This window comes from Somniosus microcephalus, chromosome 22 (genome assembly GCF_052327205.1).
Source record: "Somniosus microcephalus isolate GS21.2 chromosome 22, FLI_Smic_1.0, whole genome shotgun sequence".
NCBI lineage: Eukaryota > Metazoa > Chordata > Chondrichthyes > Squaliformes > Somniosidae > Somniosus > Somniosus microcephalus.
In genome coordinates, this window is record NC_141008.1 from 56,019,899 (window position 1) to 56,034,881 (window position 14,983).

Sequence of the window (14,983 nt, forward strand, 5' to 3'; positions counted from 1 at the left end):
AGCTCCCACAAACAGCAATGTGATAATGACCAGATAATCTGTTTTAGTGATGTTGATTGAGGGATAAATATTGGCCAGGACACCGGGGATAACTCCCCTGCTCTTCTTCAAAATAGTGCCATGGGATCTTGTACAGCCACCCGAGAGAGCAGACGGGGCCTCGGTTTAACGTCTCATCCGAAAGACGGCACCTCCGACAGTGCAGCACTCCCTCAGCACTGCACCAGGAGAGTCAGCCTAGATTTTTGTGCTAGGACTTGAACCCACAAACCTTCTGACTCAGAGGCGAGAGTGCTACAAACTGAGCCACAGCTGACGTAATTCAGTTCTCAGTTTAAAGTCACACATTTTGCACTTATTTTTATATTTCATTTCAAATTCCTATATCCACATTTGTAATGGAAAATGCCAAAGTTGTCACACTGTAATTATTCCCTCCTGTCAGTGAGCTGCAGTGCCTCTATTGGCAGGAGGTTGCAATTACAGCATGACAAGTTCAGACAGGCAACTTCCACTATAAATGTGAGCATAGAAATTTATTATGGAAGGCACACAGACATAAGATTTTTAATAAAATATAGGTTTAATTAGGAGGGACCATAAGGGAGCAGGAAGTTGCAAAGGAACATAAGTGAGTGGGCGGATTGAGGCAGATGGAATTTAATGTGGGCAAGTGTGAGGTCATCCACTTTGAACCGAAGGAAGATAAAATTAGAGTATTTTCTAAATGTTGAGAAACTAATAATTGTAGAGGAGCAGAGAGATTTGGAAGCCCAAGTATACAAATCATTTAAAGCTAGTACGAAAAGTAATCAAAAAGGCGAATGGGACATTGGCCTTTATCTCAAGGGGCTGGAATACAAAGTTATACTTCAGTTGTACAGAGCCTTGGTCAGACCCCATCTAGAGTACAGCATTCAGTTCTGGATACCGCACCTCAGGAAGGATGTATTGGCCTTGGAGGGGGTGCAGCGCGGATTCACCAGAATGATGCCGGGGCTCAAAGGGTTAAATTATACAGACAGGTTGCATAAACTTGGCTTGTATTCCCTTGAGTACAGGAGATTGAGAGGTGATCTGTTCGAGGTGCTTAAAGGAATCGACAGGGTAGATACAGGGAAACGATTTGCTCTGACGGGGGGGAAATCAAGAACGAGGGGACACAATCTTAAAATTAGAGCTAGCCATTTAGGAGGGAAATCAGGAAGCACTTCTTCCCACAAAGAATAGTAGCCAATGTTCCCTCTAATTTTTTTTGGCAGCGCACGGCCCCTTTAAGGGGGCTGCGTGGGCCATTCAAAATACCGTGCATGCGTGTTTTTTTTGTGTTGAAAGGCTGGCATGCTGGCTGCGTGGGGGATCCCTGGAGCACCGCCCGGCCGCACAGCTTACAGGGAACATTGGTGGCAGCAGTCTGGAATTCACTCCCCTAGAAGGCTCTGGCTTCTGGGACAACTGAAGATCGCTACAGTATCAAAGGAAATGGAACTAAGACCGGTGAATGGAGTCGAGGTACAGATCAGCCATGATCTCATTGAATGGCGGAGCAGGCTCGAGGGGCGAAATAGCCTCTTCCTGTTCCTGTGTTCCTATTTATTTTCACCAGAAAACAGCTCCACAGTAAGCAGCCATCAGTTTTGTACATACACCATCTATTGCAGTAACCCTGTACATTGATAACAGCCCTTTCCTTCCAGGATAGATAACTAGAATATGTTTACTGAGGCTATCTGCAGAATGAATGGGCCAGAACAGTTAGCAATCTTTTATCAGATCTTTGAGAAAGAGTGTTTTGTCACATAGACTCAGATAGTTCCACTACCCACATTGGAAAGACCAGATAAGGCAAGCTATTTTTTACCACCTTTTGACACAGTCTGATGTTAGGATTCTAGTTCGAAATTCAGTACTGGCTTGTAAGTACAGTGGCCAAATTCTATATTGTAAGAAATGACTAATATTAGGGTTAAACTGAGAACTGATGTTGCACTGGAACTCGTGAGGATGGTTCGAGTGGAACTGCCCTGATTGGACTGCACGATTGTACTGGGCTAGGTCTATAACAGAAATCTTTGATTTTTCCAATTTTTCTCCCCGCCTAAAGGTGCCGTCTTTTGCTGGGATACAGTTCCTCAGGCAGCAGTAACCCGCTCTTACTTTACTTTAGTGACTGCTCTTCATGGGTGAGCTGAGACAGTGTGTTGACAGGTTATTCAGCTGTCCAGCGTATTCCAGTCAACCCCTGAGCCTATCCTCCTCATCTGATGTCCAGACGCATGCTCCTTGCAGCAGGGCCCACTGGGTAGTGATCAAGAGCGGGAACCCTTGATGGTTTTTTCCCCCTCCAAAGCCCTGCTTCTGCTGTTCAAACAGCAACAAAAGGGAATCAAGGGATATGGGGATTGGGCGGGAAGGTCGAAGATCAGCCATGACCTTATTGAATGGCGGAGCAGGCTCGAGGGACCGCATAGCCTAGTCCTGCTCCTATTTCTTATGTTCTTATGTTCTTAACAAGAGAGCTCTCTTGACTGCAGTTTTAAACATCTTTTGTGATTTTTCTCCCACACAACCGGGGGTGTTGGACGGGGGCAGGACATGGGGTGGAATCATGGACTTAAGTTCTGAGGTTTGCTTTGATGCTGTTGTAAGTTCATTTTAAAAAGTAGTAATAGTTATTAACACTTCCACATTCATTACACAGGATTACATATGATACACGGCACAGAAACAGGCCATTCGGCCCAACCAGTCCAACCAGTATTTGCTCCACTCGAGCCTCCTCCCGTCTTTCCTCATCTAAATCTATCAGCATAACCCTCTATTCCCTTCTCCCTCATGTGCTTATCGAGCCTCCCCTTAAATGCATCTATACTATTTGCTTCAACCACTCCCTGTGGTAGTGAGTTCCACATTCTCACCACTCTCTGGGTAAAGAAGTTCCTTCTGAATTCCCTATTGGATTTCTTGGTGATTATCTTATATTGATGAACTCTAGTTATGCTCTTTCCCACAAGTGGAAACATTTGTATCCACTCTATCAAAACTTTTCAGAATTTTAAAGACCTCTATTAAGTCACCCCTCAGCCTTTTTTCAAGAGAAAAGAGCCCCAGTCTGTTCATCCTTCCCGGATATGTATACCCTCGCATTTCTGGTATCATCCTTGTAAATCTTCTCTGCATCCTCTCCAGTGCCTCGGTATCCCCTTTTTATAATATGGCGACCAGAACTGTACGCAGTACTCCAAGTGTGGTCTAACCAAGGTTCGATACAGGTTTAGCATAACTTCCCTACTTTTCAATTCTATCCCTCTAGAAATAAACCTAGTGCTTGGTTTGCTTTTTTTATGGCCTTGCTAACCTGTGTCGCAACTTTTAGTGATTTGTGTATTTGTACTCCTAGATCCCTTTGTTCCTCCACCTCACCCAGACTCGCACCCTCCAAGTGATGTGACCCCCCTATTCTTCCTACCAAAATGTAATACTGTACCTCACATTTATCTGTGTTGAACTTCATTTGCCAATTATATGCCCATTTTGCAAGTTTATTAATGTTCTCCTCAGTATTGACTATCCCCCCCAATTTGGTGTCATTGACACAGAAGTAATCATAGAACCTTACAGCACAGAAGGAGGCCATTCGCCCCATGGTGCCAGTGCCGGCTCTTTGAAACAACTGTCCAATTAGTCCCACTCTTTCCCCATTGCCCTGCAAGTTTCTCACCTTCAGGTACTTATCCAATTCCCTTTTGAAAGTTACTATTGAATCTGCTTCCACCGCCCTTTCAGGCAGCGCATTCCAGATCACAACAACTCCTGGCGTAAAAAAAAGTCTCCTCATCTGGAGAATTAATTTTTATAAAAGAAAAAAGAAAGACTTGCATTTCTATAGCGCCTTTCATGACCACCAGATGTCCTAAAACACTTTGCAACCAATGAAGTACTTTTTGAAGTGTAGTCACTGTTGTGATGTGGGAAATGCGGCAGCCAAATTGCACACAGCAAGCTCTCACAAACAGCAATGTGATAATGACCAGATAATCTGTTTTTAGTGATGTTGGTTGAGGGATAAAAATTGGCCCCTGGACACCGGGGAGAACGCCCCTGCTGTTCTTCAAAATAGTGCTACCTGAGTGAGCAGACGGGGCCTCGGTTTAGCGTGTCATCCGAAAGACGGCACCTCCGACGGCGCAGCGCTCCCTCAGCAGTGCACTGGGAGTGTTAGCCTAGATTTTTGTGTTCAAGTCTCTGGAGTGGGACTTGAACCCACAACCTTCCTACTCCCAGTCTTCTCTGCTCCTGTAGTACTCTGGGTGTAGAGGACAATTGTAGCTCTCCTACCTCTGTCCACAGCTAAGATCAGCTAACCCAACACAGGCCAGGGATGGAATTATGGAGCTTCTCGGCCTGTATGGCTCAACACCACAATGGGCAGTGCACTCCCCCAACGGAACCACTGTGGGAGCTGCTAAATGTACGCCACGTTTTTCCACTTTGGAAGAATCCTGTGACATCGTGGGTGGGGCAGGAGTTCCGTTCACCCCAACGAACCATTCCTGACCCTGGCCAATTTTACAGGAGCTGTGGGGGATGGGTCAGGATAATGAAAGAAAGAAAGACTTGCATTTATATACCACCTTTCACGACCACCGAAGCGCTTTACATAAGTACCTTTTTGAAGCGTAGTCACTGATGTAATGTAGGAATGTTGTAATGCTCATACTTTAGGGCGCTGCCTGACAGGGTTCCCACCTCCTTGGAGAACCAGGGTCGCCAACTCTGGTTGGGTGTATTCCTGTAGGTTCCATCACATGACCTCCCATCTCGAACTGCCCCGCCCCCACTGTCCCGCCATTGGTCCATCAAGGTTATGCACTGACAACAACTGACAACTCAAGGAGGGAACTCCATAATGGGAACCCACTCCTTCACAGTCTCCCTCTAAACATCTATCCTATCTATTCTTTACACGCATTCCATCACTCTCACTGAAACTCCACTTCTTTCCCTCATTGCAGGAAAAGAGAGGCCACAAGAGGGAGAAGGAGAGAACAGGAGGAGGATCACCATTCTTCTCACAGCTGGCCAACGCTGAGGAGGCCGCTCTGGACCTTGTGGGATCGGTGGAACAGCTCGAAGTGGGGGACGGAGAGACGGGCTCAGTTGAACAACCTGGTGACAGAATGCTTCTCCATCCATCTTATTTGGCTTTCATGAGTGACTCATACGGCATCTGATGTCAATAGAAATTGAATGCTCATCATGTGCACAATGGGATGTGTCTGCAATCTACATATCACATGTCTAACTCATGTCTTTACTCTCCCACAGGACCAGCAAGTGCCCCCTTCCCTACTGCCCAGGGGGATGAGCAGGAGGACTCCTCTGAGGGAGCTTGCATCCTCTGAGGGAGCAGCGTCAGCAGCAATGAGCGCACCCAGCACCGGCGCAGGGACGCACACCTCGGTGGGTCATTTGCGAGATAGAGTAGTGTCGTCACCTGGTGTATCACAACTCACAAGTGAGCAAGAGCAGATGGTGGAGACAGGGACAGCAGTGGAGAGGCCTCGTTGGAGGCTGCAGGGCACTCCTAGCTCTGCTCAGTTGCATGTAGATGCTGAGCCTCGGGGGCCATCCAGAAAGAGAGCGGTGCTGGAGTTTTAGGAACAAGTGCAGGAGGCGGAGAGGTTTAGGCAGGGAATTCCAGAGCTTAGGGCCTTGGCAACAGAAGGCACGGCCACCAATGGTTGAGCAATTATAATCAGGGATGCTCAAGAGGGCAGAATTAGAGGAGCGCAGATATCTCGGGGGTTGTGGGGCTGGAGGAGGTTACAGTGATAGGGAGAAGCGAGGCCATATAGGGATTTGAAAACAAGGATGAGAATTTTGAAATCGAGGCGCTGCTTAACCAGGTGCCGATGTAGGTCAGCGAGCACAGGGGTGATGGGCGAACGGGACTTGGTGCGAGTTAGGACACGGGCAGCCGAGTTTTGGATGACCTCAAGTTTACGTAGGGTAGAACGTGGAAGGCCAGCCAGGAGTGCGTTGGAATAGTCAAGTCTAGAGGTAACAAAGGCATGGATGAGGGTACTCAGTGTCCAATTTCAAACTTTCTGGACATCCCATTCAAAAACCAGATGGTTGAGTCCTAACTCGGAGAAGATTTTCCTGGGACGTTTTGATTCCGGCTGCATCTGCGTGATGCATACCCATTGATTTGCATATCGGTGCAGCACGATTTGCATCTGCATTCTGACATTTCCAACATGTGTGCGAAAGGCAAATGACTTTGCACAAAGATTGGTCTTTACACGTGGGAAAGAACAGATGCCCAATAGAACAGGCCACTCCAAATGAGAGCAGACCTATTAATACCATTGGTGTTCAAAGCTCAAATCCTTCCCTTCACTTCCTGTCCTTGTTTTTTTTAATGAGAAGTGTGTATTGGGTTGAGTACATAGGATATATAGCACAGAAACAGGCCATTCGACCCAACCAGTCCATGCTGACGTTTATGCTCCACTCGAGCCTCCTCCCGTCTTTCCTCATCTAAATCTATCAGCGTAACCCTCTATTCCCTTCACAGTCTTGTCTAGCCTCCCCTTAAATGCATCTATACTATTCGCTTCAACCACTTCCTGTGGTAGCGAGTTCCACATTCTCACCACTCTCTGGGTAAAGAAGTTCCTTCTGAATTCCCCTTTGGATTTCTTGGTGACTATCTTATATTGATGGCCTCTAGTTTTGCTCTTCCCCACAAGTGGAAACGCTCTCTCTGTATCCACTCGATCAAAACCTTTCATAATTTCAAATACCTCTATTAGGCCACCCCTCAGCATGTTCATCCTTTCCTGATAGGTGTACCCTCGCATTTCTGGTATCATCCTTGTAAATCTTCTCTGCACCCTCTCCAGTGCCTCTATATCCTTTTTATAATATGGTGACCAGAATTGTACACAGTACTCCAAATGTGGTCTAACCAAGGTTCGATACAGGTTTAGCATAACTTCCCTACTTTTCAATTCAATCCCTCTAGAAATAAACCTAGTGCCTGGTTTGCTTTTCTAATGGCCTTGTTAACCTGTGTTGCTACTTTCAGACCTGAAGAAGGCGCCAAGTATAGATGAAGCAGGGGAAACATTGAAAATAAATAGTATTTTATTTATCTTTCACTGGAAAGCATCCACTCACCACTCACTAATCACTAACCCAAAGGATGGGTGGTGGATGGGTTCACAACAACAACTTTTAGTTATATAGCGCCTTTAACGGAGTAAAACATCCCAAGGCGCTTCACAGGAGTATTTTAAGACAAAAAATTTGACACCGAGCCACGTAAGGAGATATTAGGGCAGATGACGAAAAGCTTGGTCAAAGAGGTAGGTTTTAAGGAGCGTCTTAAAGGAGGAAAGAGAGGTAGCAGAGTGGAGAGGTTTAGGGAGGGAATTCCAGAGCTTAGGGCCGAGGCAACAGAAGGCACGGCCACCAAAGGCTGAGCGATTATAATCAGGGATGCTCAAGAGGGCAGAATTAGAGGAGCGTAGATATCTCGGGGGGTTGTGGGGCTGAAGGGGCTTACTGAGATAGGGAGGGGCGAGGCCATGGAGGGATTTGAAAACAAGGATGGGAATTTTGAAATCGAGGCGTTGCTTAATGGGGAGCCGATGTAGGTCAGCGAGCACAGGGGAGATGGGTGAACGGGACTTGGTGCGAGTTAGGACACGGGCAGCCGAGTTTTGGATGACCTCGAGTTTGTGTAGCTCTGTCACTTGGCAGTGGGGAGTATTGAAACCTTCTCCCCTTCCCCCTCCAGTCTTGCAGCAAACACAGCTGGCCTCTTCTGGTCCCCTCTTCTCAACTATGGCTGAGGTGCTACAAGAATGCAGGTTCAATCCCTCACCCGGGTCAGCCCCTGATCTCAGCCCCACTGTGCGGAGAGCCATGTGGCTGAATCCAGGGGGAGGGTTTTTAAAAAAAAAACTTGGAGTGGGTTACAACAACAACTTGCTGGTGATTTCATTAATATTTGGTCGTGCCTTGTTTGCAAAAATAATCACTGTCGTGGTAAAAATTCACTGTTGCACCCACACCTTGTCAATCATTATTAATGGAATGAGATACAATAACAAACTCATGAGTGTTATTTATAAATCTTGGATGCAACATACAACTGTAAGCCTGCAGAGGGTTATAACAACAACAAATTGTATTTATATAGCACCTTTAACATAGTAAAACGTCCCAAGGTGCTTCACAGGAGTGTTATAAGACAAAAAATCTGACACCGAGCCGCATAGGAAATTAAGGCAGATGAGGTGGGTTTTAAGGAGCATCTTAAAGGAGGAGAGAGAGGTAGAGAGACGGAGAGGTTTAGGGAGGGAATTCCAGAGCTTAGGGCCCAGGCAGCTGAAGGTACGGCCACCAATGGAGGGGCGATTTAAATCGGGGATGCCCAAGAGGTCAGTGGGAGTGATTTCCCGTCTGACAGGAGCAGCAGGAGGCCATGGCTGCCAGTCGACTTCCTGCCCCAGAACGGGCGTGAAGAGGCCGCAGAGCGGCTGCCGGAGGTCAAAGGTCGGACGGCCCTTGGCTTCCAATCAAGTGGTGGGGAGGGGGTTTCAGGAGAGTATCACGGGAGAGGGCTTTGGAGCAGGGGAGGCTGCGACTTGACTTGTGGGGTCCAGAGGACCACTCCTGCTTCTCCTGGCCCCACAAAGGAAAGTCCTAGACTTGCTTGAAGGGCCTCGTCAGTCTTCAGACCAGCTGCAGACCCGTTTCCTCCTGGCAGATTCGCCGCTCAGGCTCTAGTTTAAACTGCATCGTTGTTCCAGTGACATAACTGAATTGTATAGGCCTGTGAGGCCCACACCTGGAAAAGCCCTGTAGGTTAACATCGGAAACGATCGGAATTTGAGAGGGTAATTAACCTGTATCCTTCCAGCTGGTGGGTAGGGTTAAAATCAACCCCCAGGTGGGAGCAGTGGGGAAAAAACTGGATGGGAAGTCTCTACTGGGTCACCGTCATTTGTCTCCTGGTTAGCAGCCTAACACATTTGGTCACAGAAAGTGAATTGCCTTGGGGGACCGGCATATAAGGGGAGAAGACAGGGAAAAACAGAAGGTGTATATCCTCATAGGACCCTAAAACGTATTAATGAGTTTGACAAATGTACTGTCAGTAGAACATCTAAATTCGTGAATGAGACTAGTGTGGAAAGGCAGGATGGGTTGAGCATAAGAATTAGGAGCAGGAGCGGGCCATACAGCCATTCAACACCACTTTCCCGCCCTAACCCCAGATCCCTGGATTCCCTCAGTGTCCAAAAATCTATCGATCTCAGTCTTGAATATACTCAACGACTGAGCCTCCACAGCCCTCTGGGGTAGAGAATTCCAAAGATTCACAACCCTTTGAGTGAAGAAATTCTTCCTCATCTCAGTCCTCAATGGACGACCCCTTATCCCGAGACTGTGACCCTTAGTTTTCTCGACTCTCCAGCCAGGGGGAAACAGCCTCTCAGCATCTGCCCTGCCAAGCCCCCCCAAGAAGTTTATACCTTTCAATGAGATGCGGACTACTGGTTAAAGAGACTGGCAGGTACAAGTTATCTGGGTAGATAAATTGATTTTAATATTGAGAAAGGTATAATTTTGTATATTGGCACTAAAATGATCAAATATAATGAAATAAGGTGCAGTGTGTAAAAAAAAAGTCTGGGTGTGCCTGTTGAATCGTGGCTGTGAGTAACATCACATTATTCTCCAACAGTTGCTCGTTATCGAAGATCAGGGTGTAGGGGTACATTAATGCAGCACAGGTCCAAGTAAGCGATGCTAATATTCAGTGAGGCCGCAGTGGAATATTTTATACAGATAGCGCTACTGTACTTACAAAAATATATTGAAAAGGGTTCAAAGTAACCAACAAGGATGGGAGCTAGTGTGAGATCAATGAACCGAGAAGACAGGCTTAGGGAGATAAATCTATTCTCATTGGGAATAAAGAAATCTAAGTGGAGTTTTGATCCAAGTTACTTTTAAAATCATGAAATGTTTCAGTGGGATGGATGTGGAGTTCTTTGTGTTGAATCAGAGAGGAGTCATGCTCATAAGCCGAGAGAGCCTCGAGTTAAAGGTAACTCAAATGGGGATGACTTTCTCACTTGATCTTTGCTACTTTTATGGAATGGGCTGCTCCCTGGTGCAGTCAGGCCAGTCATGATTGAAGTGGTTACAGTCTTGGTTCTACAGGGAAGGTACAGAAGACATGGGATACAGAGAGGATGGCTGAGAAATATGAAGGAGTTGTCTGTGTTGCATTAACAGATTGTCTCGGGGCAGGGCATCTCAACGTTTGTCTCGGGGAAGGGCATCTCAACGTTTGTCTCGGGGCAGGGCATCTCAACGTTTGTCTCGGGGAAGGGCATCTCAACGTTTGTCTCGGGGAAGGGCATCTCAACGTTTGTCTCAGGGCAGGGCATCTCAACGTTTGTCTCAGGGCAGGGCATCTCAACGTTTGTCTCAGGGCAGGGCATCTCAACGTTTGTCTCAGGGCAGGGCATCTCAACGTTTGTCTCAGGGCAGGGCATCTCAACGTTTGTCTCAGGGCAGGGCATCTCAACGTTTGTCTCGGGGAAGGGCATCTCAACGTTTGTCTCAGGGCAGGGCATCTCAACGTTTGTCTCGGGGAAGGGCATCTCAACGTTTGTCTCGGGGAAGGGCATCTCAACGTTTGTCTCAGGGCAGGGCATCTCAACGTTTGTCTCAGGGCAGGGCATCTCAACGTTTGTCTCGGGGAAGGGCATCTCAACGTTTGTCTCAGGGCAGGGCATCTCAACGTTTGTCTCGGGGAAGGGCATCTCAACGTTTGTCTCAGGGAAGGGCATCTCAACGTTTGTCTCGGGGAAGGGCATCTCAACGTTTGTCTCAGGGCAGGGCATCTCAACGTTTGTCTCGGGGCAGGGCATCTCAACGTTTGTCTCAGGGCAGGGCATCTCAACGTTTGTCTCGGGGCAGGGCATCTCAACGTTTGTCTCAGGGCAGGGCATCTCAACGTTTGTCTCAGGGCAGGGCATCTCAACGTTTGTCTCGGGGAAGGGCATCTCAACGTTTGTCTCGGGGCAGGGCATCTCAACGTTTGTCTCGGGGAAGGGCATCTCAACGTTTGTCTCGGGGAAGGGCATCTCAACGTTTGTCTCAGGGCAGGGCATCTCAACGTTTGTCTCAGGGCAGGGCATCTCAACGTTTGTCTCAGGGCAGGGCATCTCAACGTTTGTCTCAGGGCAGGGCATCTCAACGTTTGTCTCAGGGCAGGGCATCTCAACGTTTGTCTCAGGGCAGGGCATCTCAACGTTTGTCTCGGGGAAGGGCATCTCAACGTTTGTCTCAGGGCAGGGCATCTCAACGTTTGTCTCGGGGAAGGGCATCTCAACGTTTGTCTCGGGGAAGGGCATCTCAACGTTTGTCTCAGGGCAGGGCATCTCAACGTTTGTCTCAGGGCAGGGCATCTCAACGTTTGTCTCGGGGAAGGGCATCTCAACGTTTGTCTCAGGGCAGGGCATCTCAACGTTTGTCTCGGGGAAGGGCATCTCAACGTTTGTCTCAGGGAAGGGCATCTCAACGTTTGTCTCGGGGAAGGGCATCTCAACGTTTGTCTCAGGGCAGGGCATCTCAACGTTTGTCTCGGGGCAGGGCATCTCAACGTTTGTCTCAGGGCAGGGCATCTCAACGTTTGTCTCGGGGCAGGGCATCTCAACGTTTGTCTCAGGGCAGGGCATCTCAACGTTTGTCTCAGGGCAGGGCATCTCAACGTTTGTCTCGGGGCAGGGCATCTCAACGTTTGTCTCGGGGAAGGGCATCTCAACGTTTGTCTCAGGGCAGGGCATCTCAACGTTTGTCTCAGGGCAGGGCATCTCAACGTTTGTCTCGGGGAAGGGCATCTCAACGTTTGTCTCAGGGCAGGGCATCTCAACGTTTGTCTCGGGGAAGGGCATCTCAACGTTTGTCTCAGGGCAGGGCATCTCAACGTTTGTCTCGGGGAAGGGCATCTCAACGTTTGTCTCGGGGAAGGGCATCTCAACGTTTGTCTCGGGGCAGGGCATCTCAACGTTTGTCTCAGGGCAGGGCATCTCAACGTTTGTCTCGGGGAAGGGCATCTCAACGTTTGTCTCGGGGAAGGGCATCTCAACGTTTGTCTCAGGGCAGGGCATCTCAACGTTTGTCTCGGGGCAGGGCATCTCAACGTTTGTCTCAGGGCAGGGCATCTCAACGTTTGTCTCAGGGCAGGGCATCTCAACGTTTGTCTCAGGGCAGGGCATCTCAACGTTTGTCTCAGGGCAGGGCATCTCAACGTTTGTCTCGGGGAAGGGCATCTCAACGTTTGTCTCAGGGCAGGGCATCTCAACGTTTGTCTCAGGGCAGGGCATCTCAACGTTTGTCTCAGGGCAGGGCATCTCAACGTTTGTCTCAGGGCAGGGCATCTCAACGTTTGTCTCGGGGAAGGGCATCTCAACGTTTGTCTCAGGGAAGGGCATCTCAACGTTTGTCTCAGGGCAGGGCATCTCAACGTTTGTCTCAGGGCAGGGCATCTCAACGTTTGTCTCAGGGCAGGGCATCTCAACGTTTGTCTCGGGGAAGGGCATCTCAACGTTTGTCTCAGGGAAGGGCATCTCAACGTTTGTCTCGGGGAAGGGCATCTCAACGTTTGTCTCGGGGCAGGGCATCTCAACGTGCCATTTGTGTCAACCGTGGCTCAGTTGGGTAGCCTCTGAGTCAGAAGGTCGTGGGTTCAAGTCCCACTCTAGATACTGGAGCACAAAAATCTAAGCTGACGCTCCCCGTGCAGTACTGAGGGAGTGCTGCACTGTTGGAGGTGCCGTCTTTTGGATGAGATGTTAAACCGAGGCCCCGTCTGCTCTCTCAGGTGGATGTAAAAAAGCCCACAGCACTATCTTGAAGAAGAGCAGGGGAGTTCTCCCCGGTATCCTGGCCAATAGTTGTCCCTCAACCAACATCACTTAAACAGATTATCTGGTCATTATCACATTGCTGTTTGTGGGAGCTTGCTGTGCGCAAATTGGCTGCCGTGTTTCCGACATTACAACAGTGACTACACTTCAAAAAGTACTTCACTGGCTGTAAATTGCTTTGCGACGTTGTTAAAGGCGCTATAGAAATACAAGTCTTTCTTTTTTTTAATCTCAGCCAGAATTGGTGTTTGGGTCTCTGCAATTGGACTCAAACCCCCTGGGTGAGAGAAGGCTATATAAATGCAAGTCTTTCTTTTTATTAGCTGACACCAGAAGCCTCAGAACGTGAAGGGCTGGGTCCCAGATGAGAAACCCGCACGTGAAAAGTCAAAGATGGAACTGTGTGAAGGAACGACCATTGACAGACAGCTGGCAGAGGAGAAAGGATGCATCATTGAAAGACGAGGCCTTGTGGCTTCTCTAACCAATCTGGTTGTGACAACTGACTGGGCTATGAGTGAAATAGGCCCACTCAAGTGACATTCATTAGGACATGAAGATCATTATTTTGACGTGTGTCAGTATGAAAGATGAGCACAGCTCCATAGGTTTAAATGGATTTTTCAATCGGTATCACACTGTAACTCATAACGTAGAATCACACAGCACAGAAGGAGGCCACTCGGCCCCTCGTGCCTGTGCCGGTTCTTTGTAAGAGCTTTCCAATTAGTCCCACTCGCCCCCGCTCTTCCCCCACAGCCCTGCAATTCTTTTCCCTTTCAAGTATTTATCCAATTCCCTTTTTGAAAGTTACTATTGAATCTGCTTCCACCGCCCTTTCAGGCAGCGCATTCCAGATCCTAACAATATTTCCCTAGTGTTGAGCGTTCTGCAGGACGGAGATAGAGAGAGTCTGAGTGGGCTCTGTACATGGACCTAAATGATGCGTTGAATGTCTCTTTCTCATTCCTATCTTATTTAAATTATGTAAATCAATGCTGCTGTGATTTCACTCCTACAGAACAAGAGAATCATGTGCTTCACAGGCAATTATAATAAGGGAATTATTTTGCAGTTCTGAAGCAAAATTATAGGAGAATTAAGAGCCTGGTATATGTTATAATTGCAATAATTGTCATAGATGAATTGAAAAACACTACAAGCCTAAAAAGGTACTTAACTGCGGGAAAAAAAGGTTTCTTCACGAGGAATCAATGATGGCAATAAACTGTATGCTGAAATATTGAGATGTTAAGTATAGAGCCATAAATTTACGATTCAAGCAAAGCTACCGGATAGCTCAGTGTTGCAATTGGCCAAACACCACCGTCCCGATGGCTTAGTGGAAAGCATCGTAGAGTATCGTGGCAGAAAGATCCCAACTGGTCTGTGCCGAGTTCAAAAGATCAAAGCTCGGGCAGTATGATTGGCCACATTGTTTTCTGGGCTAGAGAGTGGGGGGGGGGTGGTGGCTACCACTCCTGGTCGCCATCCATTATTGACCTCTGCTAGAAAGTGGGCAAGTGTAGGTGTTGAGGAAGAACCAATTCTGGCCTCTTGTGCATCCCCCCGCCCATTCCCTTCGCGCAGCCATGCCTTCAGCCATCTAAGCTCCGGAATTCCTTCCCTAAACCTCACCTCCTTTAAGATGGTCCTTAAAACCAAACTCTTTGAAGTGACCAAGCCACCCCACCGAATATCTCCGTCTTTGGCTTGGTGTCAATTTTTGTCTGTTTACACCTCCTGTGAAGCGCTTTGGGCTCTTTTTTTTATTGTGTTATATAAATGCGATTCATTGTTGTTGAATTAGGCTTATTTCTATCACGAGGAATGACGGATTGGGTGATGTACCCGAGGTGTAGACCGCAGAAACGAACCAGCGGGAGTTAGCAGCTCTGGGAGAGGAAAGGAGAAGATTGCTGCAATGCTGCAATGTAAACTCTGAAATGACTAACCGAAGAGAGAAATATAAAAACGCCACATACCTCTCGTGAGAGAATTTCAATTTCACACTTCCC